This window comes from Nothobranchius furzeri, chromosome 18 (genome assembly GCF_043380555.1).
Source record: "Nothobranchius furzeri strain GRZ-AD chromosome 18, NfurGRZ-RIMD1, whole genome shotgun sequence".
NCBI classification, from domain to species: domain Eukaryota; kingdom Metazoa; phylum Chordata; class Actinopteri; order Cyprinodontiformes; family Nothobranchiidae; genus Nothobranchius; species Nothobranchius furzeri.
This window is the reverse complement of record NC_091758.1, coordinates 42131720-42151861: the sequence shown is the minus strand read 5'-3', so window position 1 is coordinate 42151861 and position 20142 is coordinate 42131720. Positions and strand designations below refer to the sequence as shown.

Below are 20142 nucleotides of genomic sequence, written 5' to 3'. Positions count from 1 at the left end.
ACAGCAGAAGCTAACACTGGTTAATTATGAGCTGCAGACGATGATGAATGTGCTACAGTATTACAAACGGATCGTAATTACATAATGCTGCCAGCATACATGTGGCCTTATAATCAGGACGTCTTTGTGATAATCATCAATCACTTCCTGCTAAAGTCGTAAAGCTTCATGAAAGGTCCCGTGATGAGCAGCTGCAGCGTTTCCTTTCTGCTCTTTGGCTTCTGTCTGCCCGAGTTTAGTTCTAGAAATCAAGCCGGCGTGTGACCGGGTCACAGAAATAAACTGAAGACGAGCGATCAGAAGAGACGGAGTGACAAACTGAACCTTCTCCTGCAGCCGCTGATGGATTGCATAAGATCAGGGTCATGCATCTTCACCGCCCCGCTGCCACAGCGACGGCGAAACGTCCAGGACAACATCTCAAAAGGTTAAAGTGAAAAATCTTTCCTCATTTTCTTTTCTTTCTTAATTTTGCCACAACATTCCTCCAATTCTTGCAATTCTTAAAAAACAATAAAAATAAAAATAAAACAGCTGCTCCTGGTTTTCAGTTGAGAGGAAAAGAGCGACGTGCTGATCCCGAGCATCAGCCTCCACCGGTCTGCAGTCCCCACACGCCTTTAGGGAGTATCTGAACTGGAGTGTGTACAGAAACCGTAAAGATCAGCAGGTGTCAGAGCGGAGAAATGGAAGATGTTTAACCTAAAGTCAGTTTTTTCTAATCTGTAACCGAGAATCCAGCTGAATTATTGCATGAAGACTGAAGCTGCTGCACATTCTTGTTGTTCTTAACCCCTCCCTTCCACCGGAGCCGTGACGGAGCCGTCAGCAGCACGTTACTGCAGCAGCACGTCACAGCTGCTGATGGGAACCGCTGTGGTCAACAGAACCTTTTCCACCGGAGCCGTCAGCAGCGCGAGTCGGCCGCGTCTCAGGAGCAGCATGTCGCGGCCTTTACGCGCCGGTTCTATTTTCTACGCGCGACGCCTCTGAAACGGGTCAAGTTCGACATTTTTGGGGAAGGAAAGACAGGAAATCGGACGTGGAAATGGAGCGAAGCTCCCGAGATTTTCAGAATAAAGAAACGTACTGCCTTCCGGTTGCATTACTTTAAAAAAAAAGGTTATCACCTAGCTAGCGGTCTCCTTTGTTTTTCCATAACGGACGACGAAAGGTTGATTACTGAAGTGATTACTCTTGCTTGTTGTTATGTTTACTGACGAAGTCACGCGTGGTTTTGCTAATGTCGCGAGACTTCGTGCTCTGTCGGTGACAGCTGCTCCCCTGCTGCTTCGCGTCTCGTGGGAAGAGCCAAGCAGCAGTTTACGCGAGCAAGACGTGCTGCTGGCGGCTCCGGTGGAAAGAAGGGGTGAGTCTGTCACGTTTCCAGATTAAACGGCACGTTGGAGCTTTTTTATACCTTTCCTTAACCGTTCCACATCCACTTAAAATAATCAGAATGCTTGTCAGCCCTTTAATCAGTTAATAATGAATTTAGGTAAATATGTGGATTTGAACCTGAGAAAACCTTCAAAAGCGTCACAAACAAACTATCATATGAAGATATGAGGATCAGGATTAGTGCCTTCATCAGAAACCTTCCATTTCCAGTCTGGTACAGGTCTACTGCCCCCTAGTGGAGGATCTACAGGTGGCATAGTGTTCATCGTTCTTATGTAAAACAGATTATTCTATAGTTGTACATATTTGCCAAAAACTAGTTCAGTTCAAAAAATGGTTCAAGGAACATTACCAGGATTTAAGGACTTTTAAATATCCCTCAGATCGAATTCCAGTCATTTAAATAAAACTTCCTCTCTTCCTCTGTGACTCTGTCTGTTCCTGATGAGAGCCTGAGAGGAAACTTAATTCAGTATAAGAAGAAGAAAGAACTTGTTAAATCCAAACATACGAGAGAGCCGAGAAAATCCAATCTTCAGAACAGACGTGTAGTCGTGGCAGACAGGAAGTAGGAAGAGGAAACCCAAAGTGTGACTAAAAAAGTAGATTAGCTCTGGTACTTTATTTTGAAAGTTTCTTTATTGTTGCAGTGTGTGTGTGTGTGTGTGTGTGTGTGTGTGTGTGCGTGTGTGTGTGTGTGTGTGTGTGTGTGTGTGTGTGTGTGGTAAAGAAGCCATTTTTGTTGAGGTATTAACTTAATTTATCTAATTATCTTCAGCAATCAGGCTTTTAATTTCTCAAGATAAAATAAATTAACCTCTTATCTAAAATAACAACCTCTTCTCTCCAGATGAGTGACAGAAATGAACAAAATCATTGATATTCATCCCTATTTTATCAGATTTGTTCTGATTTTATTTAGTTTATTTTCCCGGGAAAGATCTGTAATTGAATTTTGAGTGAAGCTATTACTGAAAATGAGGGAAGGATTTAGAGAAAATGGCATGTAGAGTATATTTTAATGTCAGAGTTAATAAATACGAAATTATGATGATTTGCCCTCTACATATCTTAGAAAGATCTAAATAATTCTGTTCATCTCTCCTCCGACAGACGCTTGGAGGAAAATAAAAACTGGGTCACGTACGTGATCATTGATTAATAACTTATTCCATCAGAGCAGCATCATATGTGAGCCATTTGCCTCCGTCTGTCCCCGTTTGCTGTTCTCCTTCACTAACTGATGAGAGGCTGCTTCCACATTTAGTAGCTGATAGACGCAACCTCGCCGTTATCGATGATAGAATTTCTCTGTGGGCTCAGAAGCCCACTCGGTCGGCCAACAGCCACGCCCCAAGCTGACTTCTCTTTCTGCTCTGTGTGTGAGTGAGTGAGTGAGTGAGTGAGTGAGTGAGTGAGTGAGTGAGTGAGTGAGACTAATGGAAAGGCAGTGGGAAAGAACCTTTTGTTTTTAAGATTGGGCTGCAGTAACCACATTTTACCACAGGGTGTCGCTCATACTTCATTCTTACACATTGCACCTTTAAAAACAGCATTTTTTTTTTCAATTTATTTGAAACATCCCATTTTGACTAAAAGGCAAAAACAAAACAACTCTCATGGGGAAACACTTTTTCACAGCACTGTTGATCGTGGACGTACTTTATTTATTTATTTTTTTGCTTCTCAAAGCCGGACTTTAGTCCTGGTCCTCCTGGCCAACTGTCCAGCCCGTTTTAGTTATTTCTCTGCTCAAACTCGCCTGTTCAGCAGCTCATGAAGCTCCACGGTTAGCCACCCAGTTCTTAACGGCAGGTGTTGGAGCAGAGACCCCTCCGAGCATGCCGGACCTGGGTAGACACTAAAACCTTCATCTGGATTTTCCTGCATTTCCATCCCGGTTTCACGCCGTTTGTCCCGCACGTGATCATGTTTGCTGTGCAAGCATGCATACGTGTATTTATTGTTTAACACTGCCGTCTTTCTGCTTATTTGCAACACACACTTTATTTGTGGTAATCACATTCAGTTTGGTGGTGAAGTAAATGAAGCCGGCCTTGACTGCAGATTCCTTTTTCTGAGGACACTTGGAGCTCATTGCTGAGTAACTGCAGTAAAAAGAATCATTAAAATGACTTGCAGCTTGAGCCTAAAATCACAACAACCTTGTAGGAAGACCTAATTCTGCTCCGTTAACCTTTCACAGAAAACAACACAAGCTGAGTTTTCCCATCATATTCCCTTCTACAGTAAAAATCAGGAAAGTTAACTTGCTTTGTGTCAGCGTTAAGGAAGACGATGTTCGTCACCTGAATGTTTAAAGTTGATTTCAAAGGAGGATCTGAGCGCTGATCGATCACTCAGTGGGCGACGAAAGCACAGCAGCTGCCTCTCCCACCGTCTGCGTCGATGAGAAACAGAAAAAGAGAGAAGCTGCAGCCAGAGATTCCTCTGTGTTCAGAGAAACCAGACAAAAGAACTCCTGGTTGTGCAAAAACATTCAAGTCCAGTCAGAGAAGTTCGCCCATCAGGGTCAAAGATCATCACAGCGCCGCTGACTGTTTAGATTTTTATTTAAAAAGCTTTATAAGTTTTGGTTTTGTGTATTTTTTTGGTCCCCTCTCAGATGGACATGTTGGTACTTTTGTAATGGAGACCAGTTCTGGCCCGCAGATCTGTGGTCTCATCCTGTTGCCATGGTGTTTGTTTTTCTCCAAAGCAATGCATCATGGGTAAATCCCTGCTGAAGTCTGGTGGTTTGCTTCACGAGCAAACTTTCCAAACTCATGCTGCATCGTTCTAACCCCCTAAACAAACCTGTCTCCTGTCTCATCATGACCTTTGACCTTTACCTGCTACCTCAGGAGTTGGATGTGAAGCTCTTGGTCAGTTTTCCGATCTCGCTGATTCTATTGGTGAGACACGTTTTAGTCATCTTGAACATTTTCTAAATGTAAGCAATAATTATCTTCAGAATAACCGATATTTTTTAGGCTTTTAAGGGAAATTTTTGATCCGTGCGTTGTGTGAACACGCACCTGTACGCTCCGGACCATCACACACCCCTGCTGCTCCAGAGGAGCTGCGAGTGAAAACACAGCTGGCTGATATGTACCTGCTTGTTTCTTTAGAATAACTAAACGTTTACCTAATTTTTAACATTCTGCATTTGCATATTTTGGCACAGATTTTGTTAAATGACCCCATGTTTATAGAAATAAACTGTAGCTTTGATAGCTACATGAATTCAAACTTTCTGATCTGACTCAGTTTCTGCATCCTGCAACAAAATCACACGTCAGTGTTCGGTCAGTCAGTAATGGCGTCTAGTCCTGGTCCCTGGGGGCCAATATGATGCAGGTTTTAGTTGTTTTTTGCTCCGGCACACCTGATTCAACTGTTAGCATCTTCATCTGCAAAGTCTGTGGATCACTGATTGATTCAAACCAGGTGCGTTGGAGCAGACATACCCCTAAAAGCTACAAGGCTCCGAGGGATCAGGACAATTTGTTTTTAAACATCTGTAACAAATTTAAGGAATTTGAATTCATTTGAAATGGTGTAAAGCAGGTCCATCACCCAGACGGAGTCATATTTAACAACTCGGGTTTATGTCAGAAGCTAAAACAAATCATTTCTAACAGGAATTGACCCGGTTTGCCTAAATTTGACTTAAACATCAACTACAAACGCGCTCTGATAGGTCACTGTGCTGCTGTGGACGGCGCTAATCCCAGGTAGGTCCTTAATCCGCCGCAGACACCGCGGTATTCCCTGCGAACCTTCCCAAAGTGGCTCGTTAGGCACAAGCAACGCCTCGGTTTCACTCCTGTGCGCGTTTGTTTGCGTAAAAGGCGCGTAACTCCGACTGACCTGCCCGCCGTCAGCCCTCCTCTCGGCGGGCTCGTGATACTTCGTGGTTTTTGTGCCATCTAGGGTTGTTCGCGCCTCCATTGCAGCCATTCTGGCGCAGAGACTTCGCAGCTCTCCATCTACGCGCTCTTGGATCAGTAAGTTCGTCTCGAAAAAGACAAACTCAGAACTTTTCCTTTTGGATTTATTGACCCTTTTCTTCTTTTTAACACAACATTTTTTCGGTTTGGATAACTACTTTGGAGATTCGCACCATTCCAAGGACAAGAGTCACTACAGCACTGCGGGGACCAGACGGAGGAGCGCCTGTGCCATGTAGCGGCACTCCAACGCGGAACCCTACAGACAAGCCCACGCTGCAGCGAGCTGGTTATTTCTACTTGAAGGGGGAAACTAACAAATAATGCTGTGAAGCTCCGTGTCATCGCTTGGCTCCCGGCTGAAGCGCAGGTTTAACGCAGTATCTGCGGGTTTGGAGCAGAAAAAAAGCCGTCAAGTGCGACGGGAGACGCGAAATGCGGCTCGGGAGGCAGCTGGTTTTGCTGTCCTGGATTTAGTGGATGAATAAGAAGGGAGCGGCTTTGGGTTGAGAGCCCTCATCATGGATAACTGTCCGGCGGTGCAGGTAAGAAAACACCCCAAGTGTCTGATATGTGAAGCGGCTGCGGCTCCCCAGAGATTAGATGCGGGTTGAGCGTTTTTTTAGCGCTGCTGTTTGGTGTTTGCTGTTGTAAAGTGCGCGGATTTTGATCTGGGAGCAGCGGGGTTGGATTCTACTGACAGGTGGGGTGTTTATTGGATGAAGGGTGACTCAGTCTCCTGGACAATTACAGGAAGTAATCTCATCACCGCCGGAGCTGTCCGGCTAATCACAACAGGCGTATTCACAGGAAGCGAGGCTGGATTTGTTTGAAAATGTTTATTTGTTTCTGGAAAGCTCCTCGTCTGAGTCTGTTTGCTGTGAAAGGTGGAAAAGAGGAGGATTTATAAATGTGTGTGTGTGTGGAGTGTGTGTGTGTGTGTGTGTGTGGGGGGGGGGGGGGGGGGGGGGGGGGCTGATCGCGTTATGAAACTCCCTTCACCTCTCCAAACAACACCTGGTTAGGGGCTCAATGGCCGCCGAGAGGCTCTAACGCCACCACCTACTGTAATCACCACCTCCCTCTGGTGGATTACACGGCGGCGTTTAGAAATCCCGGTCCGGAGGCAGAGCCCGGCCGGGGGGGCGGCGGATACTGTTCAGCACCATGGACAGCGCATGGAACTGCGGTTTCCGCTCCCTCACTGGGGCTTTCATCACATCTGCGGCTGCTGGCTCCGACTAACCCCCACCGTGAGGCTTTCAGCAGCAGCACATAGAGTGAGGGAGCTTTTAATCTGGGCTCTCAGAGGGTTACAGCCAACATGGAAACAGGAGAACCCCCAACATCTAATCCTCTTTCAAGCTTGTTTGCAGCCTAATTTGTGAAAATTCTTACAATTTTAGCCTCTTTTCCCATAAATAAAATTAATGTTTATTTTTGCAGAAATTAAATTCCGGTTGGGTGCCAACGTTGAGGTTGGGATCCCACTAAAGGCCAGAAAACACCAAGGCTGCAGTCTTATGGTGGTCTATTGAATTTCAGTCAAATGCAAAAAATATTGGTAATATTTTACCACAGTTTTTGAGTTTTGAGCATTTAGCGTTTTGTTGTTGCGGGTTTTTTTTCACCAGCTGACCCAAGGCACATGTTTATCAACCAGCGCTTGTTCTCTCTAGCTGAGACATGTGGAACCTCTGCTCTGGGATAACTACACAATCACTGGAAAAGAGCTTCTGTTATTTCTCATCTGAAAGGCCTATCTGGTTGTTTATCCAGCATTTGTTTCAGTGACAAGCACCATTTAGCACACGTTCCCCTGAGTTTACTAGATAAATATCAACCACCGGAGAAACATGGCATACAGCAAGTCTTTGGCTCTTCTCTTGGGCTTAACATGGTTTCATTTTGTTAGAATCAGACTCTCATGTCAGGTTAGCAAGCTAACAGAACATAACAATCACTTTAGCCTTGTTCTGTTGAAGGTTTTACTAGGAAACGCAGCATTTGGTTAATTCATCACAACACAGTTTTAGTTTTGCTTTAGTTTGAAACACTCACTGGGGGAAACTTGGCTTTTTAGTTGATTATGAATTTTGGGTTTTGCTGTTGGCCTCTACCTGTAACTCTAAGGGTGTTTTTCAATGCCAAGGAACCTTGCCTTGATGTATTGGCCCCACCCCGGTTGCATAGGATATACGTCATCAGGAGCCGCCACGGTGTGTTCCAGTGTTCATGTTCTACCGAGGCGTGTGTGCTACGTTTGTTAGCCGTTTAGCTAGCTGAGCAAGGATAAATGGGAGGTGTCTGTAGCCTAGCCTTGGTCAAAAATTTCCCAGAATACACCGCAGTATTTTCAAAAGGACGGCGGATCAGAAGCCGGCAGCTACTTCGGGGACAATTTTCAAGTTTAAATGTAAGTCAGGTAATTGTAGCTATCTAAACTGTTGTTTTTAATATCCAAAGCAGTTATCTGCGGTTGGTTAGTTGCAGCTTTGGTGGCTAGCAGGTAGCAACTCACTTACGTACTTAATTTAACCAATATGCACACACATTAAAAAGTAAAAGGCTCGTATATTGAAACTTATACGTATGAAATCTAATGTCTCCTCCCGTGTCACGTGATGCAGGTCTGTTCCATTTAACCATTTTCTCTGACCAAGGAAGGACAGCGTCCTCAAAACAAGGCTCCTGGCCTCGCCCAGACACCTTGACAGTGACAAAACCCCTCATTTAAATACTGAGCAGCTAAAGGCTACTAGCACACGCTAATCAGCTAGTGTTTGTTGGGAATCATTCTTGAAAAGCTTCCCTGATCACACACCTGTTTTATTTTAAAGGTTACATTACACGTTTAATCGATTTAGCACAAACTCTTTCAAGCATCTCTTTATGAAGTATTTAATCAAAACAAGCTTAAAAACAGCACGCCTGTCCCGTTAGCTTCTCTTTTGTTGCTGCAACATTTTCATGATATTTGGACTAAATGACTTTAGCTTGAATGGCTTTTTGTATTTTTACATGTCCTGCTGATTCACCGTTTGGCTCTTGAATACTCCCGGTAGTGATGTAGATCAGACTGGATCGATTCAATCAATCAATCAATCAAAGCTTTATTTATAAAGCACCTTCCGCAACCCTGTCAGGAAACCCAAAGCGCTGAACATGGTACAGTTGTAGGATAATATATTGAATAAATCAACAATAAAAGCAATTCAAATTACAAAATACAAATTACAAGATAGAAGAAACATTCTGGTACAGGACAAATGTGTGAAACACAATTGGATTGAGTGGATGGATTGAGTGAACCAATGAAAACTGTGAAATAAATTCAACATAAAAGAGGGCAAAAATCAAACATGCCGTAAATCCTCTAATACAGGCCGGTATTCAATTAAAGGCCGGGTCTCCAATTTTGGCCGGTGTCGGAGTCAGCGGAGGTAAATAATGGCCGGTCTCTTATTGTGGCCGGATGGAATGTGGTAACAAGCAAGTACAAACGTCCCAGCGGCAGGGTTATAGTCCACAAATCAACCAGCAGGAGGCAGTAGGGGTTCACGCAGACCTTTATTAGGCTTTTTCTTCAACGCTTTGTTACGCTACAGACACGATCCTCTATCACGCTCCTACCACACATGGTCACGGTGTCAGTTAACCATGCTAATTCAACCTGCTCCACAGAACACACATCACCTTCGCTGTGGCTTACATAACACTCACACAACACGCAAATCAGCACATAGGAACTAGCAGAACGATAGGAAACACATATAACACAATACCCAGAATGCACCTGGCTTACAACCCCAGCCAGGTCATTACACTATCAAGTTCAAAGAGAACGTGCTGATTATGCTGCAGAACACTCTGGAGAGCAGCAGTAGGGGGTTAATGAACTACAGTGATCCCTCGTTTATCGCGGTAGATGCGTTCCAGACCTGGCCGCGATAGGTGAAAATCCGCGAAGTAGGGACTCCCAGCATGCCCCTCGTGGGGATTCCCTTCACGTCGCACCTACGTCACAAACCGCGGCTATAAACAGAGGTCGCCTTTCCAGCTCACCACTCAGTCATCGTTTCTTCAGATTCATGATCAGAGTTTCCAACCTACCGATCAATCCAACGAACTATCAGCTCATAGTAAGTTATCTTACTTACTTCTGGAAAGCCCGGCATTTCCGTGTCACTTCGTTGACGCTCGAAAGCTCGGGGGTTTCCTAGAGCAGCCGGCGTTTCACCGACGCTCTCACTTCCGCGTCTGTGAAACCACGCTCCCTATTGAATTATCGTATGATCACATTCTCTGTGATCAGCAACGTGCTGTGCCAGACCGTAGGTACTGACACGCGATCGTTCATGTCAGTTCATTTCCTTTGATGTTTTCTGTCTTTTATTTGCGCCTGATGCGTTTCGCTGCATGCTGTGGAGCGGGGCGCTGCGGGCATCACCTTGTCCTCCGACGCACTGATCACTGATACGGCCGCCAAACAGCGAGCGCTCCGCTGTTTTAGCGGTCGGTAGATCTTTTAGAACTGCAGTTCAAAGGTAACTCATGAGGTGAATATATATGAAGCCAGGCAGCAGTTTTTCTTTAGGATTGAGAGGAGATGCAGGAAGATAATAAACAGGCAGGACAGAAAAATAGTCAAATAAAAACAAGTTAGTTTTTGTACCTGCTGGTTGCAACAAACAGACACCATTGAAGGTAATCAGAAGTGAGGAACAGAAAATGAAATAATTATTTTAATGTTTAGAGCAGCAGGAACTCCGAGAGGCTGCAGGCGCATCAGTGAGTTTGCGGCTTCTGCACAGGGGGAGGGGGGAGAGGGCTGAAGCAGAAACTACCGTTGTTAAAAGAAATGCGTTTAACTTTGAAAATGTGGGCGCGGTTTTAATTGTCAAAAACTCCAGCGAACAATTAGTTCATTTTGCGCAAATAGAAATAGAGGCCTGCCTCTAATACTGGCCCTCCTTCCAATAAAGGCCTGGAGCTTGATGAGCTTGAGTCAAATACAGGCCCGGGCCTGTATTAGAGGATTTACGGTGTTCTGGAAACGCCAAGTGGAGGAGGTGTGTTTCCCAAACGTTGCATCTTCAGACCCACCCAACAACGAGACGTGCGACCCGAACGTCTCTCTTTGACAACACAAACATGCTTAAAGTAAAACGCTTCAGCTCATGGTCACTTATTTACATTTGTGCCAGCTTGGTTGAGTTTGTTACAGCTATGCCAGAAACGTAGCTTTAGGAGTTAATTTTATTTTTTGGTGACCCCAGCTTTGGGAACCACTGGTCCAGATGTTCACCGGTCAGAAATGAGTGGTTTCGTTTTGCTCTCTACGTTTATATAACGTAGGAAACACTCTCTGGTTTGTGTTTGAATCAGAACCCGCGCTGTAGAAACTTAGATTTAAAGTTCCTGCGTGAACTTTTCAGCTTGAAATGTCCAATCAGAAGCTTCTAAAGATTCTTTGATATGAATAAATGTGATTTTTAAATCCATCTAAAGACTTCTTATCGTTCTTACGTAGACTTTTTTCCCCGTATTATGATATAATCCTAATACATCTCAACTTTCATCTGTTTTTTTAATGAATTACCTTTTGATGGTTGTCATGAGAACAGAAACTCACACGTTCACATCACGCTGAGCTGCTCCTGCAGTTCTTATTTGTGCTAAATTTAAACATCGTATGTTATCTAAACGCAGCCTGTTGTCCTTTAAGTAGATTATCGTGTTATTTCAGCCAGAAAACAACATGAGAGATCCTTTAATTAATCATCACCTCGTGTTCATTGGTATGCACGCTGCTCACCACAATCAGTCACAACATTAGTGTGAGCTCTGCTCATCTGATACGACCGTATCAGTAGCATTTATTGTCCCTCAGTGTCTGCTGCCAGGATGATGCTGGAGGGTTAATGCCGTCTGTTGAGACTGCTCGCTGGAATTGATAGGGCTGCTTTGACAGATGAGATAACCTGCAATTGCAGGCGAACGCAATTTACGGCTGCGGCAGATGGATGCTGAGGACACTCACAGAAGTAGGGCAGCTTTACCTTGGGGAGCAGCGCGGCATGCACAGAAGAGAAAGCTCCAAAGTTGTTGTTTTGCAAAGGAAATCATGTGAGAGGGCTGTTTTATGCAGCATGCATGGAAAGGCAATTGCTGTTCAAGATTAAGTGGGGATAACTCGGGGATTTCTCCTGAAAGCCTCGGTGGCGTCTGTGAAAGTCGTTTTGTGGGGGTGACAACACGGCTGCACTGACTCGCCTTCACCAGCAGGAAGGCGGCTGCATGGAGAAGACATAAATACATCTAAATGAAAGGCTGGGAGGATCTGACGTGCTGCCGTTTGGTCTGCTCACGAATTACGGATCCACGGTGAAGCTCATCGGCACAGCTGCGGAGCGTTTGCGTGTGCTTCTTCACCTCGGATGGCGGAGGATTACAGGGAGACGTTTCCCTGCTGCTGTTGTCCCCCAGTCACCCTTTAGTTTGTGTTTGTGCACCATGGATATCAGCCAGCTGGAGCCGAATCAGGGCAGATCCCTCCGATTTCCCTCTTCTTCTTCTATTTTATCATTTCTAAACTCCGTTCAGGTCACAGATGTTTGCCTGCTCAGATATCAGATCTCTGTTCCCACACACGCTGAGCTCGTGGTTTTCCTTCCCTCTCTGGTTGAACTCATTCAGAACCCTCGCAGAGGGATTAAGGTCAGTGGTTGTGGAGGCTGGGTCATCTGATTCAGCTTCTTGGCCACACGGCTCTTATAAAGTCTAACAGGATGCAGATGGTTGTTCAGCAGAAAAGGGGAAGTGAGGCTGCAGCGAGCTCAGACCAGATGTTCTGGTGTTGCTCTGGATTCAAACAAAGTCCATCATTTGACCCCAGAAGGATACATTTCCTTCGTCTTTTGCACGAATGTCAGATTTGTGTTTAGTTTATGTAGAAAACAATCAAAAACAAAGAGGGAACTCAATGGACATCATTTTAAAACGTTCTAGTTCAGGAAATTATCAGCATTAAAGTATTTTAATGAGAGAATTACAAAGCAGGTAGAAAGTAATTTATTGAATGTCTTTACTTTTTTATCTGTTTTCCAACGTTCTGATTTCCACAAAAATGTTTTTTTTTCATTTAATGACCCAATAAATCATCTGTGCCTCCTGGTTTTATGCTGACATGATATCATCCTAAACTTTCTCCTTATGCTTTGTATTAATTTCACTGCACAGATGAATAATCTTCACGTGGAGCCCGTAGAGGACTTCTAAAAGGGATTTTTCTAACATTTTCAAGGGTTTCATTGCAAAAACTAAATAATGATCCCTTCCTGTTTGCAGAACCCACATCCAACAGGATGTTTGGCATTCCCGGTCCTAGGGTGACAGTCCTGCAAGCGTTTGATGTTAAACCAATCAAAAACCATTTCCACCTGTTCAGTGAGGAGTGCTGTGGCCCTTTAGGACCAGAGCAGCCAGATTGTGAGCTAAAAGTCAAAAATCCAGAATGACTTCCTATCTCTGGCTCCTTCAAAGGTAGTTTGAAATCTGGGTGTTGTGATTGATGAACACCTGACCTTTAAAGATCATGTTCCTCTGTTGCTCGTTCGTGCCGCTTTGCGCTGTATAACATACGAAAGATCAGACCATACCTAACACAACATGCCACCCAGCTCCTGGTGCAATCTACTGTCGTCTCCCGCCTCCATTACTGCAACGCCCTTCTAACTGGTCTTCCAGCCTGGACTGTGAGACCTCTTCAAATGGTCCAGAACACAGCGGCGCGTCTGGTCTTCAATCAGCCAAAAAGAGCACACGTCACCCCTCTGTTCATTGAGCTCCACTGGCTACCGCTAGCAGCACGCATCAAATTCAAATAGCTAACACTAGCATACAAAGTCCGAGATGGTACGGCTCCCATCTTCCTGAATCCTCTTGCAAAGGCTTACGTCTCGGCCCGGCCGCTCCGGTCATCACAGGATGGTCGGCTAGCAGTGCCTACACCACGCTCAGGACAATCCAGACTCTTCTCATGCATCGTTCCACAAATGTGGAATGACCTTCCAAGCACTACCAGAACAGGGGCTTCCTTTTCAATTTTCAAGAAACTCCTGAAGACCCTGCTCTTCAGAGAGCATCTTCTAAACTAGCACCCTCCCTGCACCCATCCCCCCGCTCTACTGTCCACTCCTTGTTCCCTCCTCTCCATGACTGATGTCAGGTTGTTGTTGTTGTTGTTAGCCTCAAGGGCAACATGCCGATTATCACGTGTAAGTTGCTTTGGACAAAAGCGTCTGCTAAATACATAAACATAAACATAAACATAAAAAAATGGCTCCAATCTCTTGACTTTCGCTATAATCCGCGCCACAAGAACTCATTAAGCTTTGTGCTTTCGTTATTGTTGTGCTTTACTCTTATTTTGGTGGAAATGTCATCCCTGTTGCAGGAATTATTTATACACTAACTCCATGGAAATGGTGTAATTACCTGTAAAATACAACAGTGATGTTCAGGCAAGGGTTTAAATGCTGGCAGGAAACACTTTGGTGTCATTTTAGCTGAAATTAAACAGAGGATGATCAGAAAGCCACAATGAGTGAGAGTCATCATTCAAAAATAAACACAAATGAGCCCAAAATCATCTTAAAGTTTCTACAGAGATTTGTTTTGTCTGTTTTAAAATAAACATTTGATTTAACATTTCCTTTCTTTATTATCTTCTCTGTTTTATGGATGATTTGAAACAGGAAGTGGAGGGAATTTCGCTGAAATCTGGATAAATAATAATCTATGTTCTACTTTCTATCCAATCAGAAACACGAGTTTTACACAAAAACAAAAATAGACATTTAAAAAAGCAGAATACTGCGGTTTTAGTGGCTCAATCTGATTATTTTCCCGGACTTTCACCTGACGGGTGGATTTGTTTACCTTCTTGGGATTTCTTATAACATCCGTTTGCTATTTTCTCAGCAATAAATGCTGATAAACATCAGATTAGCTCTGTTTGTGTCTAATTCCAGGATTCAGAAACATCCAATTTAGAAAGTTAGATTATAATCTGTGGTTGCTCTTCTTAAACTCCTGTTTCAGTAGCAATGATCTTTCTATTTTATAAACATTCATTTTATGGACTCACGCTGAGTTTTCATCCCTGATACTTGTAATCTTTAATCTCTAAACCAGGACTAAATTAATCTGTATGTGAATGTTCCCTCTGGGGAAATCAGGATATAGAGCGGGTTTCCTGCTCAGTCTGGTTGAACATTACTCAGGTTTTCACGTTATTAGGAAAACAATTTTTACATTTAATGGGAGACAAAATGTTTAAATTTTCACTAAGAAATCATGAAACAAATAAATGAGTTTATACTCCAAATTTTAAATATTTAGTCCATTTTTAATCCAGATGAGCCGTTTTCAGGAGCATCCTTGGTGATTTTCAGAAGAAAATTCTGGATTTCAACCATAAAGGGCACTCGTTGTGATTCAGAAGCATAAAAAAGGACAAAGAACCACCGAGCATTTTTAAAAAAAGCATGATTGGAAACTTAGGCTTTCCGCATCAAAAAGGGCTGCAGCTTTTTCATCTTTAGTTTTAATTCTCTTTTTTTCTGCACCAGCTGCCTCCAAAGCCTCTTGTGTGGGATTCAGAGCTCTCTACCAGCTGAAAAGAGAAACCCTGGAGGCGTTTTCCAAGTCAAAAGCTTCCATAGCTTTGCTTTCATATGGATTCCATCAGATCCCAGCGCTAAAACCATGGGAACATGTAAATTTAATGTAAATTTTATCCAAAAATAACGGTTTGACACTAACATGTGCCTTGTGAGGCTAAATATATGCAGTTATGTTCTGCTTTACTCATGTTTTAATCATTCTGGGGATTTATTTATCCCTCATTTGGCTTCATTTGAACACTAACCCATATTATTATGTTGATTAGAAGTAGATTATGTAATCAGAACATTAGATTAACTAATTTATATCTAAACAGCTGAGTAACTCTGCATGAATTACATTTGGTCTTAAAGCAGAGATGCATGCTTAATATTTATAGTTTATTCTTTATTTCCAGATTTTCTACAGTAAAAAAGGGGAGAGACATTTTAATTAGGAGGGAAAAAACATGACAATTGAATCTATTTTTAGCATCAAGCAGGAAAATGCAAGCCAACTTCATCAGAGCTACTTTCTGCACTTCAGGTTTCTGTCAAAAACGAAGTTAGTTTTATTTTTTTTCTTTGTCTCTTTCAATGAAAAATTGCACCAAATATTCTCAGGGACTCAGACTTCAGAAACATCACAGCAAACAGACCTGAGAACAGTTTCTAAGCCAGCGCCATCGGCACAACGTGATGTTTGCACACTTTAATAACAATATAACGCTCATCATGGCACTTTGGTTGTAGAATTAAATCACTATAAACCGCGCTTTATTGTTTTTAATTACTCCTTACTATTCTGAGAACACAAACTCCTAATCTTATGTTCCAACCCACATTATTCTGATATGTTTGATAAAAGCTTTTATTATTATTATTATTATTATTATTATTATTATTATTATAACGTCATTGTCGTCTTCCTCCGTTTATCCGGGTCCGGGTCGCGGGGGCAGCATCCCAACTAGGGAGCTCCAGACCGTCCTCTCCCCGGCCACCTCCACCAGCTCCTCCGGCAGGACCCCAAGGCGTTCCCGGACCAGATTGGAGATGTAACCTCTCCAACGTGTCCTGGGTCGACCCGGGGGCCTCCTGCCGGCAGGACATGCCCGAAACACCTCCCCGGGGAGGCGTCCAGGAGGCATCCTGACCAGATGCCCAAACCACCTCAACTGACTCCTTTCGATCTGGAGGAGCAGCGGTTCTACTCCGAGTCCCTCCCGAATGTCCGAGCTCCTCACCCTATCTCTAAGGCTGAGCCCGGCCACCCTACGGAGGAAACTCATTTCGGCCGCTTGTATCCGCGATCTCGTTCTTTCGGTCATTACCCAAAGCTCATGACCATAGGTGAGGATTGGGACGTAGATCGACCGCTAAATTGCGAGCCTGGCTTTCTGGCTCAGCTCCCTCTTCACCACGACAGACCGGCTCAGCGTCCGCATCACTGCAGACGCCGAACCAATCCGCCTGTCGATCTCCCGATCCCTCCTACCCTCACTCATGAACAAGACCCCGAGATACTTAAACTCCTCCACTTGAGGTAGGACCTCTCTCCCGACCCGGAGTTGGCAAGCCACCCTTTTCCGGTCGAGAACCTTGGTCTCAGATTTGGAGGTGCTGATCCTCATCGCAGCCGCTTCACACTCGGCCGCGAGCCTACCCAGCAAGAGCTGAAGGTCAGAGCTGGATGAAGCTAGGAGGACCACATCATCCGCAAAAAGCAGAGACGAGATTCTCCTGCCACCAAACTCGACACACTCCACACCACGGCTGCACCTAGAAGTTCTGTCGATAAAGGTAATGAACAGAACTATTATTATTATTATTAAAACTTTACTTTTAGGGTCAACTATTAGAAGTTTGAATATCTGACTTGATGAAGATTTTAAGGTCTAATAAAGGATTTGAAATCCTAAACCGTAAACCTTTTGCATCTACTGCCTCTCTAAACACCCCAAACATGGAAAAAAGGCTTCAATTTTCAGTCAATATTTGGTTTGAGGAATTATGTGTCTAAAACAAGCCCTTTCAAAAATTCCCCATTTGTGATGTCACAAACGGAAAAATTAGACTAGAACCACCTCTCAGGTGAAAGAAGAGCAGTGTCTCTTCTCTTTTCCCTGAGCTTCTTGGCCTGAGTGAGTGAGAGATGGGTGGGTGTGGCCAGCTCCAGCTGGTTTTCTTAAAGCGACAGAGCCGATGACTCATTCTGGAAGGTCCTGAAAAGAATGAAGCTGAGATTTCTTTATGTTACAGGAATCAAGTGCAAAGGACACCATGAACATATTTATTATAGACTATAGAACTATTATAAATTAAGAAAAAAGTCATGATATGTATTTTCCTCTAAAACTTGGACTCTTAACTATTACAATTTCCAAATTATCTGTAAACACTGAAGGTTTTGTGATATCATTCTAGCCTTTTGATTTCTGGCGACCCTCTCGGGCAAAAAAAATCACACTTTTTTGTTACATGCCAGAAATTTGCGAGATCATACCTAAACATTTTCTATTTCATCAAATGTAATTACAAAATTGTGTCTCCATACATCTTCACACAGGTAAAAAAAATGTGTTCAACTGAGGATCACCTGTAAAGTAAACACTGGTATCTCTGTGGGTGGGTCCATGCAGGTAAAACCAAATCAAACAGAAATATAAACCAGGATTTCTGACCTTAAAGCAGAATTTGAACTGGAAAACCCACTCATGCATGGAAAGAACATGCTAACTCAACTCAATAAGGCCACAGCTAGGATGTGAACCTGCAACCTCATCCCTTATATGTGCAAGAGTAACCAACCATCCTGATGTGCATCTTGGTCATCGGTCTCAGCTCCACGACACTCGCTCTGCCTCGGGATTTACATCCAGCAACTTCCTGCACTTTTGTCATTAAAACAAACTTTATTCGTCTGCCTCCAGATGTTTTATTCATCACTTTGGATCCACACTCCAGACGACAGGCAGAACCTAGCCTCCGGGTAGCATCTGAACTGGCCCCGCGGAGCGTTTTGATGCCTGTTCTGTATCCAGGTGGCCGTGCCGTCGCTCCGACGGAGCTTTGAAGTGACTTCCTGTTTCACCGTCGCTGCAGGGAGCTCTTGACACGGGAGTGAATCAAAGAGAGCTGCAGACTCTGGAGGGCAGAGCCATTGTGGAGCTTTACAGAGACTCTGGCGCAGACTCTCTTTGTGAGACACAAGTCGGGACTCTGACCGATGGGACCGCGGGGACACGGGCAGCAGCGGATGTGAAACATGAGAACATTTTTCTGGTGCAGTGATCATGGAACCAGCATGGACGGCGCTGTGTCTGGACTCTGGTTACCATCACAACCAAGCACTTTAAATACATTAGAGGAAAATAACACCATGAGTCCGGTTACAAAGGCCAAACCCGTCCCCTCCCTCCCACTCTTTTAAGTTCTTTCTTTTTGTTTGATTCCCAAAATGAAAGCCTGGAGAGCTCCGGCTCAGCTCTGACCCTTTCTTCTCTCCCACTTAAACGTTTTTGTGTTTGTTGTTGCTGAACTTTGTTTTTCTGTCGGTTAATGGCGGGTTCACTTACGGAAGTCAGTCGAGATCCCGTTTCAGTGGGCCGTTGATGCTGACTTTTGCCATTTAAAAGTGGTAGAAGTGGAGGCTGCTGCTCAACAAGCTTCCGGGGCAGCTGAGCACGTAAAGGTTGAACGTTTTCTCCAACCCTGCCGAGTTTTCACCTTCTGGTTAAAGTCCATGGAAACTGTCGTCCTCCAAACGTTTTCTCAGCTGACTCAATGACTCGGCGTCCTGTCAGCAAGCTGGAGGTGTAACGTCTCCCTGCCTGTTACAATCATTCACAGCTTCGTGGATCACGGCCTCAGAGGAGAACGGTGGAGGAGCGTCTGCCAACCTGAGAACTGGGAGTGATCAGCAGCGAAAGCAGCTGCTTTCCACCCAAACTCCTCATTTCTAACTCGATTTTTCATGAAGAAAAAATATAAAACACAGAACTGTTTATGTTTGAGAAATAAGGAAGCAAAATACTGTAATGATAGTAATTTACATGTAATTAAGCACCGTGAGACGTTAAGATTTCACGTCGAGTATGAAATCCATCTTACGGACCACTGGGTAATTTAATCAGAAGATTGGAGCTTTTGAATGCAGGGATTAGATAACACTTTGTATTAACTGAGAGACAAGAGCAGAGAGAGTCCTTCAAATGTTCAAGATGATTTATTACTAAATAATTTTAATCAATTTAACAATATTAACTCTCTAATGATGGATGTAGCTGGAATGAATGAGGTGTGAGATGGATGGTGTGTGTAAATGAGTGTTATTCAGAACTCTCGTATCCGGAGAAGCAAGTCTGAGTGGGAGATGATGTTTTGCGCTAACTATGATCAGAGTTTGACCAGAGTGGTCATAAACACATGAGACGCCATATTGTCGCATCCACACATGCCCTCAGTGAGACCTCCGTCACGGATCCAGAATGCCAGGTCCACGGACCCTCCTCTCGGTACTGGAGCCAGTGGGACAGCGTCACAGCACGACAGACTAGTGCTTGGATTTTCTCCAGGTAAAAGGGACAGGTGGTTCACAGCGTCAAAAGGGGACCCTCCTTGGGTCAGCGAGTTCAGCTTTTATTCTGAAAGGCACCGTTGCTTGTTGGTGAAAACAACAGATGTTTCCAGCTTGGTGGTTCTCAGCTTAAAAAGAGAAGTCCGGATGGCCGGTCCGATACTCCGCTTAGCATGCGGTGAACTCCAGTGAGATCTTGAGAACTGAACTTAAGATGGCGTTGGAGCTGGTTTTATTAATCTGGATGTTTTTGATTCTGGACGAATCAAAGCTGACAGATTTATAAACGCCACAGAGACTCTGCCATGCTTCAGACTAGGAAGGTTCTGATTGGATCAGCAACAGCAATGTGTCATGTGATTGTTTTCATTACGTGTGTCAGTGTGTCTAGTGAACTCGATTAAAGTCATATTACTTATTAAAACATATTAATTCTAACATTGTGATTTCACAGATCGGTCAACATCTTATTATTGACTAACAGTTGTTTTGATTAGCTTTATTAAAAATAGAGTTCTTTGATTTAATAAAAGAAACGAGT

The 20142-nt window shown here is 43.9% G+C and overlaps 1 protein-coding gene across 2 annotated transcripts in view; it reads left to right on the top strand.

The window, feature by feature from the left end:
• The first annotated feature begins 5140 nt into the window (after positions 1 to 5140).
• Positions 5141 to 20142, top strand: part of LOC107395960 (leucine-rich repeat and fibronectin type-III domain-containing protein 2) — a 178144-nt gene continuing 163142 nt past the window's right edge. For both annotated transcript variants that reach the window (XM_070547103.1, XM_070547102.1), the window contains exon 1: positions 5141 to 5899. The gene's annotated coding sequence lies outside the window, so the exon portion shown is untranslated. The remainder of the gene's footprint in view (positions 5900 to 20142) is intronic.